A 20643-nucleotide genomic window follows, 5' to 3' on the forward strand; every position below is an offset into this window, starting at 1 on the left:
GCCCTCCACGGGTAGGGGGAAGGCCCCGGGACTCGGTGGGATGCAGTGGAATGCAGGGGTCACTCAGGTACTCACTCAGTCATTAAGCAGACGCTTACAACTAGGTAAACCAAGTCTCTGACTGCCGTTGTCTCTCAGAGGGGAGCTCGTCTGGGTCCCGTCCCTTACAGTGTTGCCTGGTGATCCGTGACCTGCCTCCTGGCACAAAGTTTAACTTCACCGTAGTGGCCCAGTAGTCTGAAACTTGCCGGGCCCCGCTCCCCACTGTGGCTAAGTGTAGGAGCCTGCTCTCAGGGCTCACGCTTGGGATTTTCTTGGGCTGCTTGTTTGGAAGGCCCTATCCCCCTTGTTGCGCTAGTGCCCCAATTCTGGAGTGGGTGGGAACAGATCATAAAGGCTCTGTTCTCCTCAGGTTAATTGCCGGGTTGCCTGAAGCTTCTCCCCGACCTAGGGTCCGTGTACCCCGCCGTGCCTTCAGTCCCGGACCGGTGACAGTGCCAGGCTGCTGACCGTCCTCCTTGACAGGTCCAGGCACCTAGCCGCAATACCCTGCGACCGGGGTCCGACTCCTCTAGGTCCAGACCACCGTCTGCAACCTAGACAGCTTCTCCTGGGAGCCACCACTCCCAACCTCCTCTGAGCTTCTCACAGCTCGAGGGGTACTTTACTTCACTCCTCTCACTGACCAACTACTAACTAACTAGACTCCTTACCTCCCCTCCCTGACCCCCCAGGTGGGCAACTTTATTCCGCTCAAGCCGTTCACTGGTGTGCCTGGTGGGTGTGGTGCAGTGTGTATCTAGGATTTGATTTGCTGTTGGAGGCAACACTGTAAGATAGGGACCCAGAACCATGAGGGACTTGGAATACTGCACAGAAGGGCAGTTTGTGCAGTACCCTGTGACGACCTGATAGTCCAGTGGTGTCACAGTATCATGCTGACACATCAGTTTTACCATATAGTGAACAGTGTGAATAAAAGACCCCAAAACTACTGTGTAATTGCACTTTTTTTTGCAATTTCACCGCACTTGGAATATTTTTCCCGTTTTTGGTAAAACTAATGATTTGTTTCAAAAGTACAACTCGAGCCACAAAAAATAAGCCCTCATATGGCAATATTGATGGAAAAATAAAAAAAAAGTTTAGGCTTTCAGAAGAACGGGAGGAAAAAACAAAAATGAAAAATGTAAAATCGCCCGGGGGTAAAGGGGTTAAAAATGACGGTCAGAATGCCTGTAACACCGTAACTTAGGAAATTATTCTGACTTATGGTATCTGTTATATATATTTTGGATCTATAGTGTTAAGCGGGCTTTACACACTGTGATATCGGTCCCGATATAGCTAGTGTGGGTACCCGCCCCCATCTGTTGCGTGACACGGGCAAATCGTTGCCCGTGACGCACAACATCGCCTAGACCCGTCACACATACTTACCTTCATAGCGACGTTGCTGTGACCGGCGAACCGCCTCCTTTCTAAGGGGGCGGTCCGTGCGGCGTCACAGCGACGTCACTGAGCGGCCGCCTAATAGCAGCGGAGGGGCGGAGCTGAGCGGGACGTAACATCCCGCCCACCTCCTTCCTTCCGCATAGCGGCCGGGAGGCAGGTAAGGAGAGCTTCCTCGTTCCTGCGGTGTCACACGGAGCGATGTGTGCTGCCGCAGGAACGAGGAACAACCTCGTTACTGCTGCAGTAACGATTTTTGAGAATGGACCCCCATGTCACCGATGAGCGATTTTGCACGTTTTTGCAACGATGCAAAATCGCTCATCGGTGTCACACGCAACGGCATCGCTAATGCGGCCGGATGTGCGTCACCAATTCCGTGACCCCAACGAGTTCACATTAGCGATGTCGTAGCGTGTAAAGCCCCCTTTAGAGATGAGCCTGTAATCTTATTTGATAAGTCAGTAAAGACCTGTCAGCTCCCAAAATCACACTTTCCTTTTCATACAATGATTAATTTACAAGATTTTAAAGAAAACATTTGAAAAGTCAGTTGAAAAATACAAAACTATAGAAAATATTAATTTAGAGTATTTATGGATTGTAACACTAATGCTATATATAAAATATACAATGTTCTGAGGTTGGAACAAATGAGTGAAATACTGAGTAGAACTTTAGTAAGATGGAAAGAGGATCTGAAAACAGGCCTATTGTTAAATGAGGTATATTTTTAGAAGATTTGAATAAAATAATAAAAGCTACATCATCAGAAAATTGGAGCGAAATATCCCTCAAAATTAAACATAGATCTTTTTTACATTTAATTTTCCTAGAGGGTCTAGCAATCAATATTCCCATAGTTATTGCCTTACATGTCATATACAAGGCTAGTATATTCTACTGTAGGTTTTCATGTACCCTGGGAGAAAGAGTCTTCGTGGTCTGCATGCACATGCAGACTCGCACATACAAACATGCGCCATGTTTAAAAGCATGGTTTGCTCACAGCGTTGTTATCCCCCTGATGAAATGATCATAACAGTATAGGATCGTGAAACGTATGCGTCGGGGTCTTCTCCAGGGGGACCTCTCTGCTGCTGATCACAGGCTGTGTTCGGACCATGGGTATGCCTTCCCTATCTTAGGTTACTGCTGCCCCTTGTCCTTTACTCTCATGTCTGACCTGCTGGTCAGTGTGTCTGCAATCTGTTTTATATGATGCAATTCTCATATACATAAATATTCTATTTACCATCTGTGCTATGTACATTATGGGATGTGTCTGACACATACTGAGTGTGGAGCATCTACTTTCTGCATATGCTATGATTTTTGTGCCCACCTCTTTGTATTGGTTGTCATTACATATCTGCCTCATTGAGATGATTTTTCATAGCACTCCATGTTTATATTGTCATCTCACAGTTGCTATTTGACACTGTACATGTATGTTATACGTGTCTATATACTACCTGTTATACACATGCCTCTGATTTCGCCGCTGATTCTCCTTTGTGCCAGTCCTTTTGTACAATAAACATTGTTATTTTGCATTACACTCAGTTTTGTTCTCCCTGTTTTTCATATGTATAGAGTGTGCCATGTAGGAAGGGTTACTATGCCATCCTTTCCCTACCCTTATATCGTGGCTTTTTGCTTTCTAATTAAACACTCAGTTTTGTTCTCCCTGTTTTGCACATACAAACATGTCCACATACAGCTATACATACATATACATATTTGAAGACAAATTCACAAAAATATATATAAGCATAAGCAGACATAAATATATTCACAGTCATATATGTACCACCCTGAGAGGGGCTCGGCGCTCCCTGGCCGGGCCGAGCCGCTCGAGGTCCGGGCTCAGGTTGTCGGTTGCTCGAGCGCCTCCGGACCGGGGGCCACGTCGCTCTGTTAAGGGGAGGCAGTGGGGTGGTGGGGTGGGACGAGGTTCGCAGCCGGGGGCCGCGTTGTCGTTGTACGGGTCGTGACGCCACCCACGGGTCGTGGTGACGGGATGCACCATCACTACGGCTGAAGTGAAGGGGGCTCCCGGGATCGGTGTTGAAGGCGCAGCCTGGATGTTAGCCCCTCCGTGGGTAGGGGTGGTGTGTCCCGGGGCCCGGTGGGACGGGCGATGATGTCGGGGTGCAGGGCGCCGTGCTGCGGTGCGATGTCGTGCCCGGATGGCACTGGTGTACTCACGATTAATTCACACTCAGAGTCACTGGTAAACCAAAATTCGGGTATGGTCGGGTCCCGCAGCCGGCTACTTGTGTCCCTTGTGAGGCTGATGGTGGCCCCTTTCCCTTGCACCTCTTGTTTTGACTTTTGGCTCCCCTGCCTGAGCAGTGGTAGCCCGCTCCCCGGCGTTTAGCTGCCAGAAGAGCCCTCGGTTGCCCGCAGGCGCTGGCCCGTCAGATGTTTGGCCCTTGGCGGTGGCTCTCACCCGGTATTGGTGGGGTGTTCCCTTCTTTCAGGACTTTAGGTGAGGATGAACCCATGAGGTCTAGACTGCAATCAGTGAATTTGCCTAAACTCAGTGGCTTCTAAGCTAGGACGGGGTCTGAGTACCCGGTTTCTGGTGCTCCGGTAAACGGTTGACTCCCCGGTTCAGGGCCGGCGGGCTCCAACCCTGGCCCGGTCCCTACAGTTCCACCGGTTGCTATACCAGTACTCCTGCAGGCGGCCACCGTCTGCCTGCCTGACGTTACGGGGATCCCAGGCTCCAACCCGGGTCCCTGACAGCTCTGCTCCTCCACACCTCCTGTCACTCTACAACTCCAACTCTCAACTTGAACTAACTGTAGTTCCTGCCTACGGACAGTTGTCTCCTTGGTGGGTGTGTTTTTCCGCCTGACTCCGCCCACCTGGTGTGCCCTACTGGCCCTGAGGGAGGCATCAGGTCTCCCTTTCGGGTGATGGGTGTGTCCCCATAAGGGATGGGGGTGTGTGTGTTGTGTGGTGGTTGTTGTTACCTGTGACCCCTGGGGTCCAGGGCGTCACATTCCCCCTTGGTTTAATGCAGACCGTCCGCGGGCTGCCCGACCAACTCCGGTTTATTTTTGTTTTCTTTTAACTGGAAAAACGGGAAACATTTACAATTATAATAACATTTTTACAACCACAAGGTCACTGAAGGTCTTCCCATAACGGGAGGCATTTTACTTTAACGTTGCATAACTTTATTAACGGAACGGGTTCATGTCCTTCCGCCTTTCCCACCCAAACAACCTAGCCTTGATGCTGCCCCTAAATAATGGGCAGCACCCCTTTTCCACAGTCCAGAAACAGGAACATGGCCAGATCACCCAGGCAGGAACGGGTACGGTGCGGCGCACCCGGCAGTTGTCAAAGGGCTCCCCGGAGGATGGTCACCGGTCCCGGTGCTGACCGGACCCCAGCCTGCTCTGCTGCGGGTCCTACCTCCAATCTGCCTCTCCGGAGGCTAACGGAATGGGAAGGCATGTTAAAAGGGGGCAGGATGGGGCAATATTTACAAGCCCAATAGTTTTTGGGTGGCCAGCAAGTCCACGGCCTTGTCCATGAGCAGTCACTCACGCAACAGGGAATTAAACAGGGGTCAAACACAAGTCCCAATGGGGACGGGTCTTTTTATAGCCTACCGGCTACCAGCTCCTTAATCGGTGGGATACTCCTCTTCAACCTCCACATCGGGGCTGTATGGTGGAGGAGGGGGCTGTCTACCGCTCCGGACATCCAGGGCAAACTAGCCCCTCTCCCTTCGGTGCCGGGTCGGTCCGGGTGCCCAAACGGGAGATGGGCATTTACATCCCGCCGGGAGAAGAAGACTTCACCTTCCAAGATGGGGTCATACAGGAACCCCCAGCCTTTGTCCCGATTGAACCTTCTGACCTGGCCCTGGTAAGTCGGGCCCCGCACCCAGTATCCGGCACTCATGAGATGCTCCTTCCCTACGATGGTACGGGCAAGGACCTCCTCTCTCCTCTTCTCTCTGGCTGCGATCTCCCGACTCAGTTGGCTAGGCTGCCGCTCCCAATACGGGGCAGCCGCATGCCCGGGGTCTACTTCAGTGGGGGTCTGGCCCAGCCGGTGCTCCCCGGTGTCGACTACAATCGGCAGTCTCAAAGGGGAGACCCGCTGTGTCGCGGCCGGCTCTGCTGCCTTGCAGCTGCCTCCTCGCGGAACCTCAGCCGAGGCCCGCGACACTGGAGCGGCCTGCCTAGCCTTCTGGGCTTTCTTGGCCGGGTGGACCACCAGGGTCGGTGCGTGCTTGGGCGTGGTCACTTCCGGAAAAGCCAGTGCCGCTTCGGTATCAGATGTCAGCCGGGGACGAGTCTCCTTGGACAACGGGCACAGTGCGGCCGGATTCCACAACAGGTCCGGGCCAGCCTCCCCAAGCAGCTTCCCAGGAGCACCCTGGACAGACTCCGCCACCGGTGTCGGGGGTGGGTATATGGGTAGAGAAGCAGTGGCAACCACTTCGGGGAATGGAGGAGGCGATATGGCGGGCAGCAGCAGACCAAGCCCCTCAGCCACGATAGCCAACCCCTCAAGGGCATAGGGACGTGGGTCGCCTTCCCACCCCGCCAACACCGTCATCCTCTCACGGGCCCGCACGGCAGCCACTATCACCCCCATCTCCGCCGCCCAGTGCTCCACCAGAAAGCTTACCTGGTGCTGGAGGCAGCGGCACATCTCCTCTGTCCGGGCCTTCACCCACGCCACTGTTCCTGGTGCGGGCTCCGGGAATTCGGGACTCTGGACGGGAGTTGCCATGCTGCTGCTGCACTGTCGGGATCCAGGAACGGAACGGATGCAGGGTCCTGGAGTCCCTGCCTTTTTATCTTCTTGGTGACATCAGGCAGCCTCTCCGCCCGCCTCCCCCTTGGTTTTCTTTCAGCACTCCTCCTTCGGGGGCGGGGCTTCACCTTTGCACCTTCACTGCTTGGGGAAGACGACTCGAGCGGGAAGCTTTCGCGCCAAGATGGCGGAACTTCAACTTTTTCGGCAGGACACCGCTGACGGATACTTCTAAGGCGCACTTCCACAGGTAAGTGGACTGTCCAAATCCTGTTCGTGACGCCAGAAGAGTCGATATGTACCGCCCTGAGAGGGGCTCGGCCAGGCTCGGGTTGTCGGTGGCTCAAGCGCCTCCGGACCGGGGGCCACGTCGCTCTGTTAAGGGGAGGCAGTGGGGTGGTGGGGTGGGACGAGGTTCGCATCCGGGGCCGCATTGTCGTTGTACGGGTCATGACGCCACCCACGGGTCGTGGTGACGGGATGCACCACCGCTGCTGCTGAAGTGAAGGGGGCTCCCGGGATCGGTGTTGAAGGCGCAACCTGGATGTTAGCCCCTTTGTGGGTAGGGGTGGTGTGTCCCGGGGCCCTGTGGGATGGGCGATGATGTCGGGGTGCAGGGCGCCGTGCTGCGGTGCGATGTCGTACCCGGATGGCACTGGTGTACTCACAATTAATTCACACTCAGAGTCACTGGTAAACCAAAGTTCGGGTATGGTCGGGTCCCGCAGCCGGCTGCTTGTGTCCCTTGTGAAGCTCATGGTGGCCCCTTTCCCTTGCACATCTTGTTTTGACTTTTGGCTCCCCTGCCTGAGCAGTGGTAGCCCGCTCCCCAGCATTTAGCTGCCGGAAGAGCCCTCAGTTGCCCGCAGGCGCTGGCCCGTCGGATGTTTGGCCCTTGGCGGTGGCTCTCACCCGGTATCGGTGGGCTGTTGCCTTCTTTCAGGACTTTGGGTGATAACAGAGAGAGGTAGAAACCGGGTTCTTCAAAGCCGCGCCAATGATCACCAGCCAAAGGATCAGATCAATGAAGCTTTATTATTGCATCGGTCTTCGCGTTTCAGGAGCCCTGCTCCCTTCCTCAGGACCATCAGATACAAGCATACATCAAATCTACTGTGACAGATACAAGTGTACATTTAAATAGATCATGTGTTGTCAAAGCACCGCCCCGATAAAGAAAAAATTGGCGGGAAAGGGTGCAAGATGATCCATGTATGACGTAATCAAGAGAATTGCAAGAAAAAAAAAACCCAAAACATACATTCACATCTACTTCGGACATTCGCGGTGAAATCTGGATATAATGATTAGTGTGAGAAATGAAAAAACAAAAAAATATATATTATACCAAGGAAATTGTACAGAAAAATAAAATAAACATGTGTATTTCATGGCAACCATAGTTTTATATACGTATCAAAACCTATTTGTTCGGTCAGGTACAGAGTTGACCTAGAACTCTAACAGAATTGTAGGCAGAAAATCCGGTTGGGTCTGGATAGGATTAGTGAAAGCACGAGACCACCACACCACTAGAAAGTATGGTTTATAGAGACATCGGAGGGGAACAAAAGATAGGAGGGACCCAGAGAGGACACAATGGTGAGGAAAAACTCTTTGAGACTAAAGGAGAAAAGAATAAACCCATAATATATAGGTTTCCACCAGGACCGCAAGAGAAAGAAAGAAAGAGGGGGACACACCGTGTATGTGATTTTTCAACAATGTCATCGCCCTATAGATTGAGTAGAGACAGATCGGATATTCATGAAAATTATATAAAAAGAAAAAAATATAAACATATAAACACAGGTCCACATCAAAGTGTTGCAGTCATTTCAGAGGAGCTAGAAACCGCTCCTGACTTGCATATAGAAAGCAAGTTCATTAATGTTCAACACCGTGGGAAAATACTGCAGAGCGGCTGCGCAAAGGAAGCAAGTGTCAGAAGGGGAAAAAGGTGAACAGAGTTCAGACCCGTGGGAAAACAACTGTGCGCATGCGTTGACTGCGGGCAAGCACCGTGTATCATCATCCAAGATAGAACTAGTATAGTAGTGGAATCCAGGTAGTGATAAGCTAATGTGACGAGGACAGAAGTATGACACTCGCATAGAGGGGTAATAAAAGGAATTATCGATGTTTATTTATAATTAAAACCAACCAGGAAAATAATAGGAATATATAAGTAAGCGGACAAGGAATCGTGAGCAAATCAAGGAAGGGGAAGAACCAACGGGTAAAAAACATTTTACTTTATAGACAGACATATAAATATATAAATATACAACTATACACATATATATATATATACATATGTAAGGGGTAGTCGGACCCCTGGTAGTGAAGGAGCGGTTTTTCCCCCCCTGAAGACGCCACAGTAGTATGGTGGCAAATTGTAAATGTTGATGGTAAAATGTTACCTGTCATAAACTGTTTCCCCACTAGGTGCCAGTGTAGAGCAGTGGTTCCCCTGGTAACAGTGGCAGGGAAGGAGGGGAGGGCAGCCTAGGTGGGGAAGGAAGGAAGGGAGGTCTCTGAATGCAGAGCAGTGTGTGCAGGACAGTGTAGTAGTCGGATGTGACTGGAGAGAGGAGTCTGAGGTGCCGGGGCAGAGTGTGGAAGTGGTGCAGTGGCAGAAGAAGTGGAAGAGTCAAGACTAGTCCCAAAGCCGGTGGTGTGTACTAGAGTGGAGTGCAGCTATCAGGGGGATAACAAGTGGCCCCTGCAGGCGAAGGTTAGTGCCCTGACAAAGAAGTGGAGAGGTGAGAACTTATCCAGAGCCGGTAGTCTGTGCTAGATCTGCCCTATAGATCCGGGTTCAGTGTGCAGCTACTAGAGGGTTAACGCATGTCCCCTGCAGGCGAGGGAAAGTTACCGGGGAAAGAGGAAACCGTCAGCAAGAAGTGTAACCTGTAAACCGATGTGACTTGATGCTGAAAGGTGTAAAGAGGAGTGGGAACTCATCCGGAACCGGTAGTGTGTGCTAGATCTGCCCTGCAGTAATTCAGGGTTCAGAGTACAGCTACTAGGGGGTTAACAAGTGTCCCCTGCAGGTGAAGGAGAGTGACCGTCAGCAAAAAGGGGAAACCGTCAGGAAGGAACGTAATCTGTAACGTTAAAGTGAAGTACTGAAGTAACTTGCTGCTGAGAAGTGTAACAGAAAATGGAAGCCTCGTTCAATAAAATGTTTCTTAGTTTATCAGCTGCCTGTCAGTGGCTCTTTTCTGTAACTGATGAAGGGGCTGGCGAGCCGAGGGAAAACGGCGTAACGGAGAACTCAGGTACCGGCACGAACGCGTCCCTGCCACCCACACTCTGCCCCACAAACAACACCCCTGTTTTAACAGTGACGGCCGGGCCGGGGGTCAGCCTGCGGCCCACAAGGCGAGGGGACCCGACTACACCCCCTGAGGCGCCCCCTGCCCCCGTTACATTCTGGCGTAGTCGGCAGGATCAAGCCTGCATGCAAGAAACCCCGACCAGAGACTGTGAGGAAGATCAAGTGGTGCCTGACGTGCTGAACAGGCCACAAGATGGCGGCAAGATGGCGGCCGTCCTCATGGACTCAGCAGAGGCGCGAAAAGTTGGCGCCAAACGAAAAACGCTGGGCTGGCCTGGGAGGAAGAAGCCCAGAGTGCACCGCCCAAAGAGGGGAGGTACCTGCCCCAAGAAGCTGCAGAGGTCTAGAGACGTGGGCGGCGCCGCAAGAAAGAAAAGGCGTCATCAACGCTATGCAGACCTGGTGGGTGAAGCCGGGGGCGGAGTGTGTGCTAAAGCGGGAAAAGAAGAACCGCCTCCACCTTCCCCGGCGCCATTGCAATCCCAGGAGCAGAAGCAACAGTTCCAGTTACCTGCGCTAAACAGAATGGAGGCCAGGACAGACAAGCAAGCCGTAGCGGGCGCGCTGGTGCCCGTAGGACGCAGAAGAGAACGTCCGATGGAGAGCTCGGTGGGAGAGTTACCCACCATCACGTTGCCGGCAAGCATGATACCGGCCGTGACTGGAGTCTCGGAGAAACCAGCAAAGGTCACGTTTTTTACCTCATGGGATGCCGTTACCGTGGAAACGACGACGGAAGTCTGGGCCACCTACAAGTCCCGGCTGACTCTGGGGAGCGGGCCACCAGGAGCATCCGTACAGATTCCGGAGGCGCCCGCGTCTGTTAAGGTAGGCCCTCTGCCCCCCTCAGGAGTTAAGGCCCCGTACTGGCAAGATATCCCAGAACCAGAGGTAATCGTCCGGAAGAGAGTGATTTGTTTGCCGTTGAAAACCAGTACTGTTGAAAGCCGGTGAATGTTTCCAGTTACAGTAACGTTAAAAGTACTGAACCCGGGAGGAGCTTAATGCAGAGCTGTGCGTGGACTCCTTCCGTGACTGTTAAGAAGGAATCTTGTTGTCTTGTTATTTTCTGCCCACCCAAAGACCGGGAGCGCTTGGAAATAGCCTCCGGGCAGAAGGTCAGCTAAGACCGGGAGCGCCTGAGGAGGGCCTCCGGGCAGATGTGCGACTAAGACCAGGAGCTTCCCTGGAGGGACTCCGGGCACCAAACTTGTGTGCCAGTCTGTGTGTTTTAAGTATTGTGTTTTCCTACATGTATTGTTTTGCAGGTACGAACCTCGCCAGGAGGCTGAGGTTAAAGAGGGGAGGAATGTAAGGGGTAGTCGGACCCCTGGTAGTGAAGGAGCGGTTTTTCCCCCCCTGAAGACGCCACAGTAGTATGGTGGCAAATTGTAAATGTTGATGGTAAAATGTTACCTGTCATAAACTGTTTCCCCACTAGGTGCCAGTGTAGAGCAGTGGTTCCCCTGGTAACAGTGGCAGGGAAGGAGGGGAGGGCAGCCTAGGTGGGGAAGGAAGGAAGGGAGGTCTCTGAATGCAGAGCAGTGTGTGCAGGACAGTGTAGTAGTCGGATGTGACTGGAGAGAGGAGTCTGAGGTGCCGGGGCAGAGTGTGGAAGTGGTGCAGTGGCAGAAGAAGTGGAAGAGTCAAGACTAGTCCCAAAGCCGGTGGTGTGTACTAGAGTGGAGTGCAGCTATCAGGGGGATAACAAGTGGCCCCTGCAGGCGAAGGTTAGTGCCCTGACAAAGAAGTGGAGAGGTGAGAACTTATCCAGAGCCGGTAGTCTGTGCTAGATCTGCCCTATAGATCCGGGTTCAGTGTGCAGCTACTAGAGGGTTAACGCATGTCCCCTGCAGGCGAGGGAAAGTTACCGGGGAAAGAGGAAACCGTCAGCAAGAAGTGTAACCTGTAAATCGATGTGACTTGATGCTGAAAGGTGTAAAGAGGAGTGGGAACTCATCCGGAACCGGTAGTGTGTGCTAGATCTGCCCTGCAGTAATTCAGGGTTCAGAGTACAGCTACTAGGGGGTTAACAAGTGTCCCCTGCAGGTGAAGGAGAGTGACCGTCAGCAAAAAGGGGAAACCGTCAGGAAGGAACGTAATCTGTAACGTTAAAGTGAAGTACTGAAGTAACTTGCTGCTGAGAAGTGTAACAGAAAATGGAAGCCTCGTTCAATAAAATGTTTCTTAGTTTATCAGCTGCCTGTCAGTGGCTCTTTTCTGTAACTGATGAAGGGGCTGGCGAGCCGAGGGAAAACGGCGTAACGGAGAACTCAGGTACCGGCACGAACGCGTCCCTGCCACCCACACTCTGCCCCACAAACAACACCCCTGTTTTAACAGTGACGGCCGGGCCGGGGGTCAGCCTGCGGCCAACAAGGCGAGGGGACCCGACTACACCCCCTGAGGCGCCCCCTGCCCCCGTTACACATACACATATAAAAAAATATATATAAAAATATAATAAAATTACAATTATTATTTTTTAAAAATTTCTAATAGGAAGGGAGTAATAAATAAACCTATGATTATAAAAATCTAACAGAAATGTAAAGAGCATTTCCACTGACACCGATTAGAACACAATAGACCTACAATTAATGATTAACGTATATTAGTAAAACAATCTTAAGACATATATAAGTATTAATAATTAAAAATATAATGTCTGTCTATGTTATAGACAGGGCACATTTCACAGATCTCACTCCCCGGGTTTTTTTCTGTCTTCACCCGCTATCTCAGAGTAGCGGTCAAATGTACCTATCCTTCAGTAAAATGTTGTGTTTACTCCTCACTCTTCAAACTCCAACTTCTAACTGACACTTTTCCTGCCTCCAGGCCTGTGAACTCCTCAGTGGGTGGGGCCAACTGCTTGTCTCCGCCCCACCTGGTGTGGACATCAGACCCTGGAGGGAGGCAACAAGGGTTTTATGTTTGGCTAATGTTACTGTCTAGTGGGGGTGGGGGTGTTTGAGTGTTATCTGTGACGACCTGGCTAGTCCAGGGCGCCACACACACTAGCTCTGCCCACAGATGAACCCTGGCCTCCAATGCATGTGTCCACAGTGTTCAGCAGTGGACGCTGTGTGTGCGTGCTCGGTGGATTTAAAGGGCCGTCAACCAGTAAAGTGCAGTTGCCTGCCGGAGCACTGTCTGCGGTCCCCATAAATCTGCCCCGGGGCTGCAGGAAAGATAGTGACTGACCTGCTCCTGCCGACCAGGAGTAAACCCACCCCTGCCGCCCAGGGCCCTGGCACTTGTCTAGGTGTGCTGGGTGCTGACGCAGGCCTTGTTCCACTGATTTCTAAGGTGAAAGAGTTCTAGAATTATGCTTTTTCTTTAGTTAAAGACCAGCGATATTCGATAGGAAAGTTCCAAAAACTGTATATTTCGGAATCTTGACAGCAAAAAATGTCTTTTCTTCTTTGGTTGAAAACTGACTTGAAGAATAAGTATCACTACCTAGACACAGATTTTTGCCATTGCAGATGAGCATGGGATTGGGTAGAGGATTAAAGGGAGGAGTGGATTGCATTTTGAAGAACATGAGAGCTGCACAAGATGGGAAGGTGCATAATTGCTTCTCTGTATTTATTATTTTGTACTTATTCTGTTTTATAAATTGTTAATTGCATTATTAAAAGAATCTTTATATCAAGTTAAACATTTTAAGAAAATTTGTATTTCAGGCAGCAAAATGTTGAAAAAGGAATAAACATTAATTCCAATAAAGATTTTCACCAGCCTCATCAGATCTGACAGATTTATGTAATATTTGTAGTTTGTATTGTGAGATTTAAGTGTTAGATCCCCTTTTAAGCAGAAATGTCAATACTTCAGAAACATACGAAATGCTTTGTTTCAAACCCATTTTACTGGTGCAGAGAGGCTAATTTATGAAAAGTTTATCACTGTCCAAATACTTCTGGACCCAAATGTGTACACGGATAGCAGACACAAAGAGGTTAACTTCAACCCCAAAAAGCCAGTTTTCCAGAACCTGTTTGTTTCATTTTAGATCAGCAGAGAATTCTGCAAACACTATGAGCTTTGTTCAAGTTTAACCCATTTGCAAAGCCAAATAAAATTATTAGCTGCTAACAATGGTGTTTTTGTCTAAAGCAGAGCCTGGAACTATCTGTGAAGGGCACCACACATCACATCTGATGCAGTGACAGTATTTGAATAAAGGTCAGAAAGTACAGAAGCCTCTGATTAAAACCAATTAATGCAATCCCAATGAAATGTAAGGAAACGGATGACATTAATGTTTGACTACTAATACTATCGGTTATTTTCTAAGTGCAGTCTTCTATTTCTATCTAGAATTCTCATACTGACAACGTGAGACTTTCTCATTGCTACAATAAAGGCATTTTTATAGTTGCTATTATGTGTTAGTTGTGGCTACTTTTTCGGAAAGTACTGTTATGACCATGTCCTGTAGGGCATCTCATCTGTATATGGAGGGTTGTGGCTAAATCCCAGTGGTTCGAAGAACCTTGGGCATGACCAGCTTGGTTAGTGGGCGTGACTGGCTTGGTTGGTGGGCATGTTGATGTTTCCTACCATCCAATATACAGATGCAAAGGGGGGCTTTGGCCCCTCTGCATCCTCCATCTAAGGGTCTTACCCCCACTTCTATTATAAAGAACTGCATGAAAACATGGACTTAGAAAAACAATGTTGCTTTCTGGTATCAGCTATGTTGGTGGAGGCCCCGACCCTTATGATCACATGGGCATATGGGAAGTAAACAAAGGGAGCGTACTGTGAAAGTACCTGGTGGTCTAGTGGGATAAGAGTTATGAGCCAAATGGCCAATCACCTATTGGGGTTGTGCACCCCTGCCAAACATTCAATTCCCCTGATGCTCCTATGCTTGTAATGGTTAATGCTCTCCCTGATCCTCCTATGCTGGCGTATATTGTCCCTCATCCTCTTGTGTCAGTAGCTGTGGCTTGGGGCCAGCGGCGTACCTGAATTCCCCTATGGAATGAGTCCCATCCTTCCCTTGCCTGTTTCTAAGGGTCACTTTGGGGGATGCCGCTCTCCCTCAACTGGGGGTTGGGATGATGCTCCCCCTCCCCTTTCAACATCAATGGATAAAGCTGGGAGTCGGCAGTCCACTCGGCGCACCCACCTTCCAGCTTCTCAGACTGAATCTGCCTTTTGCCTGATGTCTGTCTACCTTGAATGTCACCATGTTCTGGGTTGACAGTTGGAGGGCCTGTTTTGCTTTGATACCTGCCTCACCATTCGATATTGTGCCACTATTTCGAGAGATTCAGTTCTTTGCTTGAATGGTGGTGCAATATGAATTGGGTTGATGTTAAATTATTCTATCATGAGTGTGTAACGTACTGTGGAGATCTCTGGCGAGTCTGGGACAAGAAGGTTACAGCACCTTATTGTTTGCAGGTCTACACCTTGTATCTGAGTGAATCTACTTTCTTTTAGTGCTATAAGGGTTAAGGACTCTTTCCTATCTGGCTGTTCCTTGTAACCTTAATCTCAGGTGCAGCTCTTTTGTGACGACTCCCCTTTGCTTTAAAAAGTCATGTATCTTACCATCGGATACTGGCTATAGAATCTTATTCCATGCTGTCCAATTTGGAAGGAACCTGTCTCTGAAAGAAACTGAGGAGTAGTGACTATTGCAGCTGTAGTGTTTAGCTGCATTGGACGAGCTTGGAGTGTTTTCCTTTTTTGACTATTTTCCCTCTCTGTCCCCCTTATCTTCTGTTGTTTTATTGCAGTAGTAAAACTAGAGTTTTCACCAGCCTTCTCATTAACCAAGGTGAGTTCAGAGCAAGCGAGGGTCTAGGCAAATGATGGAGACCCGTGGGGACAGAGGGGAAGACCCGTATAATGACATTAGGGAGCAAAGGGTGTTGTGAATATGTTTTCTAGTTTGGGGCTCCCTCTTGTGGTCAGTGTTGGCGGTGCAGTTGATGTGTGGAATGAAAGCGACAAACCTGCAGAGGACTGGCAATCAGGGTCAGATTGGGATATTTAACTTAGTAGCTTTCTCTTGTTACTTGCCAGTGGTCAATTGCTCCTGTGTCTTAAAAACATTCTGCAACCAGCTCTGCTCACTTACAGAACTACTCTCAGATAAGTGGTCTTTGTACCTCTGTTGTTTCTTTTCCACTTTCTTGTTGCTTTTTCTGTTTTGATACTAATGCATGATTTCTATTTTGTCTGTGTGGAGTTTGTGGTGGAATGGGATCATTCCCTGCTGGGAGTGTCTGTATATTTAGCTCCATGATTCTGCAAGGTTTGTGTTTGTCATGCTTGGTATTAATTCAGTCCCTCATCTGTATTAGTGATTTTGGATACCAGTAACATCTGAGTGCTGGTACAGTGGGGGAGAGGTTGTGTGATCTCAGGATTTTTCCATATCAGTAGTGCTGATGTATATTAGGGTTTTTCCGGCTGCAGAAAGTTGCTCTTTCCTATCCTTTCCTATAGGGCTCTTGTCCACTTGCGATTTTCATGTACGAGTGCGATCCGATAAAAAATCGGATCGCACTCGCACCAGTGTTAAGCTATGAGGCATTGTCCACTAGCTTAATTTTATACGAGACATCTCGTGCTCTCGGTGAAATCGCAGCATGCTGCGATTTGCACCGAGTCTCAGCTCTCGCACCCCCATGCAAGCCTATGGTAGCGAGAAAAAAAAATCAGAATACGGGTGGCATACGCATGTCATACAAATGGCATACGCGTCACACAGATCCTTGATGTTAACAATCTACACACTTGCATGCATAGCACTCACATAGCACTCGCATGACACTCGCATGTCATACGGATGCTATGTGAGAAAAAAAAACACACCATACGCAGATCATACACCGGACACTCGACTCACTTTTCTGGCCGAGTATCGCAGGGATTTTTTACTCGCAAGTGGGCAAGAGCTCGCCTAATCTAATAGTAAGGGCGTGGTAATAGGTTGCTGGCTGGACACCATGCACATACAAGTGTGAACAGCATCCTATGCGCGTCACTAGTCTGCAATTTACCTTGCACCTGTGAAGTGTCCATCATGTTGAGAGGTTTGTCTGCATCCTGTTTGTGCATTAGATGTGTTGGCCTGGGCTAACTGGACTGGTTGCCCTCTTTTCTGCTGTGAGTAGATTACATTTTTGGGGGAGTTTTTCTCCTCTTTTTGTTGCTATTTTTGATATTTATCAGTGTAGGGACCTTCAAACATGAGAATCCGTGATGAGGATTGCAGGCTTATTTACATTGGCAAATTTACTAACTAATACCTCATATATATTTGATATATTTTTTGCACTTTTTTATACAGGGTGCAGCCAGGCCTCTTAATACAGGCAGTGCATAGTGGAGTCTCTGTCCCTTGTGTGCTGCAGTGAGTAGTGTCCGGTTAACCCGCCTAATCTAATAGTAAGGGCATGGTAATAGGTTGCTGGCTGGACACCATGCGCATACAAGTGTGAACAGCATCCTATGCGCGCCACTAGTGTGCAATTTACCTTGCACCTGTGAAGTGTCCATCATGTTGAGAGGTTTGTCTGCATCCTGTTTGTGCATTAGATGTGTTGGACTAGGCTAACTGGACTGGTTACACTCTTTTCTGCTGTGAGTATATTAAATTTTTAGTGGAGTTTTTCTCCTCTTTTTGTTGCTATTTTTGATATTTATCAGTGTAGGGACCTGCAAGCATGAGGATCCGTGATGAGGATTGCAGGCTTATGTACATTCGACAAGAGCCCATAAAGATAGTTTGGGCCTCACCTTTGATGAATCTGTCTTTTCTGGCTTTGTATTGTATTTTTCTCTATCACCGTAGCCTTTACATGTGGGGGGTTATCTACCTATCTTTGGGGACTACTCCAAGGCAGATTAGCTTTCTTATATTTCTATCTGTGAGAGTATTTAGTCCAGGTCATCGTAGGCACGCCCCACGGCTACTGTTAGTTGTGTGTCAGCATTAGGTCTGCAGTCTGTTACGTTTCCAGCCACTCTGTTACCTTCTTGGGATTACGCATTTTTTGATCCTCCTCGGTCCCTGAATCATAACAAAAGGGTACAGACTCAGGGGAGTTGCAGAAGACATCCCCCCTTTTTATCATCTCGGCCTTCTTCTATACCATTCCCATTGTTCCATTGTTACCTATGTGCTGCACTGCACACTGACCATCTGTATGCTCTGACATTATAACCAGCCGACTTTATTTCCCCCTGATCATAAATGGATCTTGTCAAAGCCAGCAAGCTTTGTTTTAAGCTCTGCCATCACTCTCCCATGAGTGAAGAACAACTGGTGGGGATTGTGATCTCCATACTTCAGGGAGACCCTAAATCTTGAGACTTTTCTCTTCCGACCAACTCTCTTTCATTCCAGTCGGTCAATGAGTTTTTGCGGCCCTAGATTTTGTCTATAATGACCCTGACCATGTTACTCTTGCTGAGGCTCAGCTACGCAAGCTCCAGCAGGGAGACCAGCAGAGGAGTTTTTTTCTGAATTCTGGAGATGGACAACTGACACTAGGTGTAATTATTCAGTCCTTAGTAGAGATGAGCGAACCGGCCGTGGTTCGGCTCGAGTTCGGTTTGCCGAACGGAGGTCTCGTTCGGTTCGGTGAACCGTTTCGGCGAACCACTCGAACCTCATAGGAAACAATGGGAGGCAATCACAAACACATAAAAACACCTAGAAAACACCCTCAAAGGTGTCCAAAAGATGACAAACAACTCACAACACAACACAAACACATGGGAAAGTGACAAGAACAAATTCTCATGCAAAAACAAAACAGCGTTACAAGGAAAAGAGGATGAGACACAGATATAGGCATGGCATGCCCTTCTAAACTCATGTAAAACACCGCAAGGTTACTCCAAGCGGAGTCTCCCTTTTTTCCAAAAATTGGGCCACACACCCACCCCTTCAGTGGCAGCACTTGTGCCCCAGTTGTACACTTTACAGTTAGATTTGCATCAAGCACATTCAAAAGTACGCCTTCCTTAACCGTCCCCAGGATGACCCCGGGGTAGGTAGCAAAGTCTTTCCTGATCCCAGCTCTGTTCCTCTTGGATCATTTTTAAAAACAATGTAAGCAAGGGTTACTCCAAGCGGAGTCTCCCTTTTTTCCAAAAATTGGGCCACACACACACCCACCCCTTCAGTGGCAGCACTTGTGCCCCAGTTGTACACTTCACAGGTAGATTTGCATCAAGCACATTCAAAAATACGCCACACTTAATCGTCCCCAGGATGACACCGGGGTAGGTAGCAAAGTCTTTGCTGAACCATGACTTGTTCATCTTGGCTCCTTTTAAAAAACACAGCAAGCAAGGGTTACTCCAAGCGGAGTCTCCCTTTTTTCCAAAAATTGGGCCACACACACCCACCCCTTCAGTGGCAGCACTTGTGCCCCAGTTGTACACTTCACAGGTAGATTTGCATCAAGAACATTCCAAATCCACAAGCATTTACTCTCCCCAGGATGACACAGGGGTAGTAAATTCCTTGTGGATCCATGACTTGTTCATTTTGATGAACGTTAGTCTGTCCACATTGTCACTGGACAGATGCGTGCGCTTATCTGTCAGCACACACCCAGCAGCACTGAAGACACGTTCAGAGACACCGCTGGCAGCTGGACACGACAAAATCTCCAAGGCGTAAGGGGAGAGCTCTGGCCATTTTTCAAGATTTGAAGCCCAAAATGAGCAAGGCTCCATTTGCAAAGTCATGGCATCGATGTTCATTTGGAGATACTCCTGGGAGATTCACTCCCTGCACCAGGGTTGTTTGGTGGAAAAGCTGAGCTAAGATCGAGTAACAGCTTTTGCTGATACTCCTACATACGTGCGTCCCTTTCTATGGCTAGAATTATGTCACAAAATTTGGACTTGTACCGGGGATCTAATAGTGTGGCAAGCCAGTAGTCATCATCACTTCTAATTTTGACAATACGAGGGTCATGTTGGAGGTAGTGCAGCAAGAAGGCGCTCATGTGTCTTGTGCAGCCATGCGGACCAAGTCCACGCTGTGTTTGTGGCATAGAGGTGCTAACCGTTCTTTCTTCCTCTGACATCTCCCCCCAACCTCTTTCAACTGAAATTTGACCAAGGTCTCCCTCATCTGCTGAGTCTTCCATGTCCATTGACAGTTGGTCCTCCATTTCTTCATGTTCTCCTGCACCTTCCTCAACTTTTCGCCTGCTACCATGCGCCCTTGTTGATCCCTGTTGATCCCTGTCCCCCATGGTCCCATGCCTGCCGCGTTGGTGATGATGAACGTCTGGACCTTGGTGATGTTGTCTCTTGCGTGTATGAATCCTCCTGTAGTTACTCCCCTTCCTGTTGTCCCACCCCCTGACTCCGAATAGTGTTTAGCGTGTGCTCCAGCATGTAAATGACTGGAATTGTCATGCTGATAATGGCATTGTCAGCGCTAAACATATTCGTCGCCATGTCAAAACTGTGCAGAAGGGTGCATAGGTCCTTGATCTGAGACCACTCCATCAGGGTGATCTGCCCCACCTCTGCATCTCGTTGGCCCAGGCTATACGTCATGATGTATTGCACCAGGGCTCGACGGTGCTGCCACAGTCGCTGTAACATGTGGAGAGTCGAATTCCAGCGTGTCGGCACATCGCATTTCAGGCGATGAACCGGCAGGCCAAAAGACTTCTATGCAAGTCGCTCAGCAGCGGTGGTTGAACGGCGGAAGTGAGGAGACAGTTTTCGTGCCCTGTTCAGAAGGCCATCTAGGCCGGGATAGTGTGTTAAAAATTGCTGGACAACAAGGTTCAACACGTGAGCCATACAAGGCACGTGTGTCACCTTGCCCAGGCGAAGGGCCGCACCCAGGTTTGCAGCATTGTCGCACACGGCCTTACCAGGCTGCAGGTTGAGTGAAGACAACCATTTACCAAACTCAGTCTCCAAAGCTGCCCACAACTCAGCCGCTGTGAGACTCTTATTTGCAAGACATTACATGCTAAAGACCGCCTGATGCTGTTGCGCTCTGCTGCCAGCATAGTAATGAGGGGTGTGTGATTCCTTCT

Source organism: Anomaloglossus baeobatrachus, chromosome 3 (genome assembly GCF_048569485.1).
Source record: "Anomaloglossus baeobatrachus isolate aAnoBae1 chromosome 3, aAnoBae1.hap1, whole genome shotgun sequence".
NCBI classification, from domain to species: Eukaryota; Metazoa; Chordata; class Amphibia; order Anura; family Aromobatidae; genus Anomaloglossus; species Anomaloglossus baeobatrachus.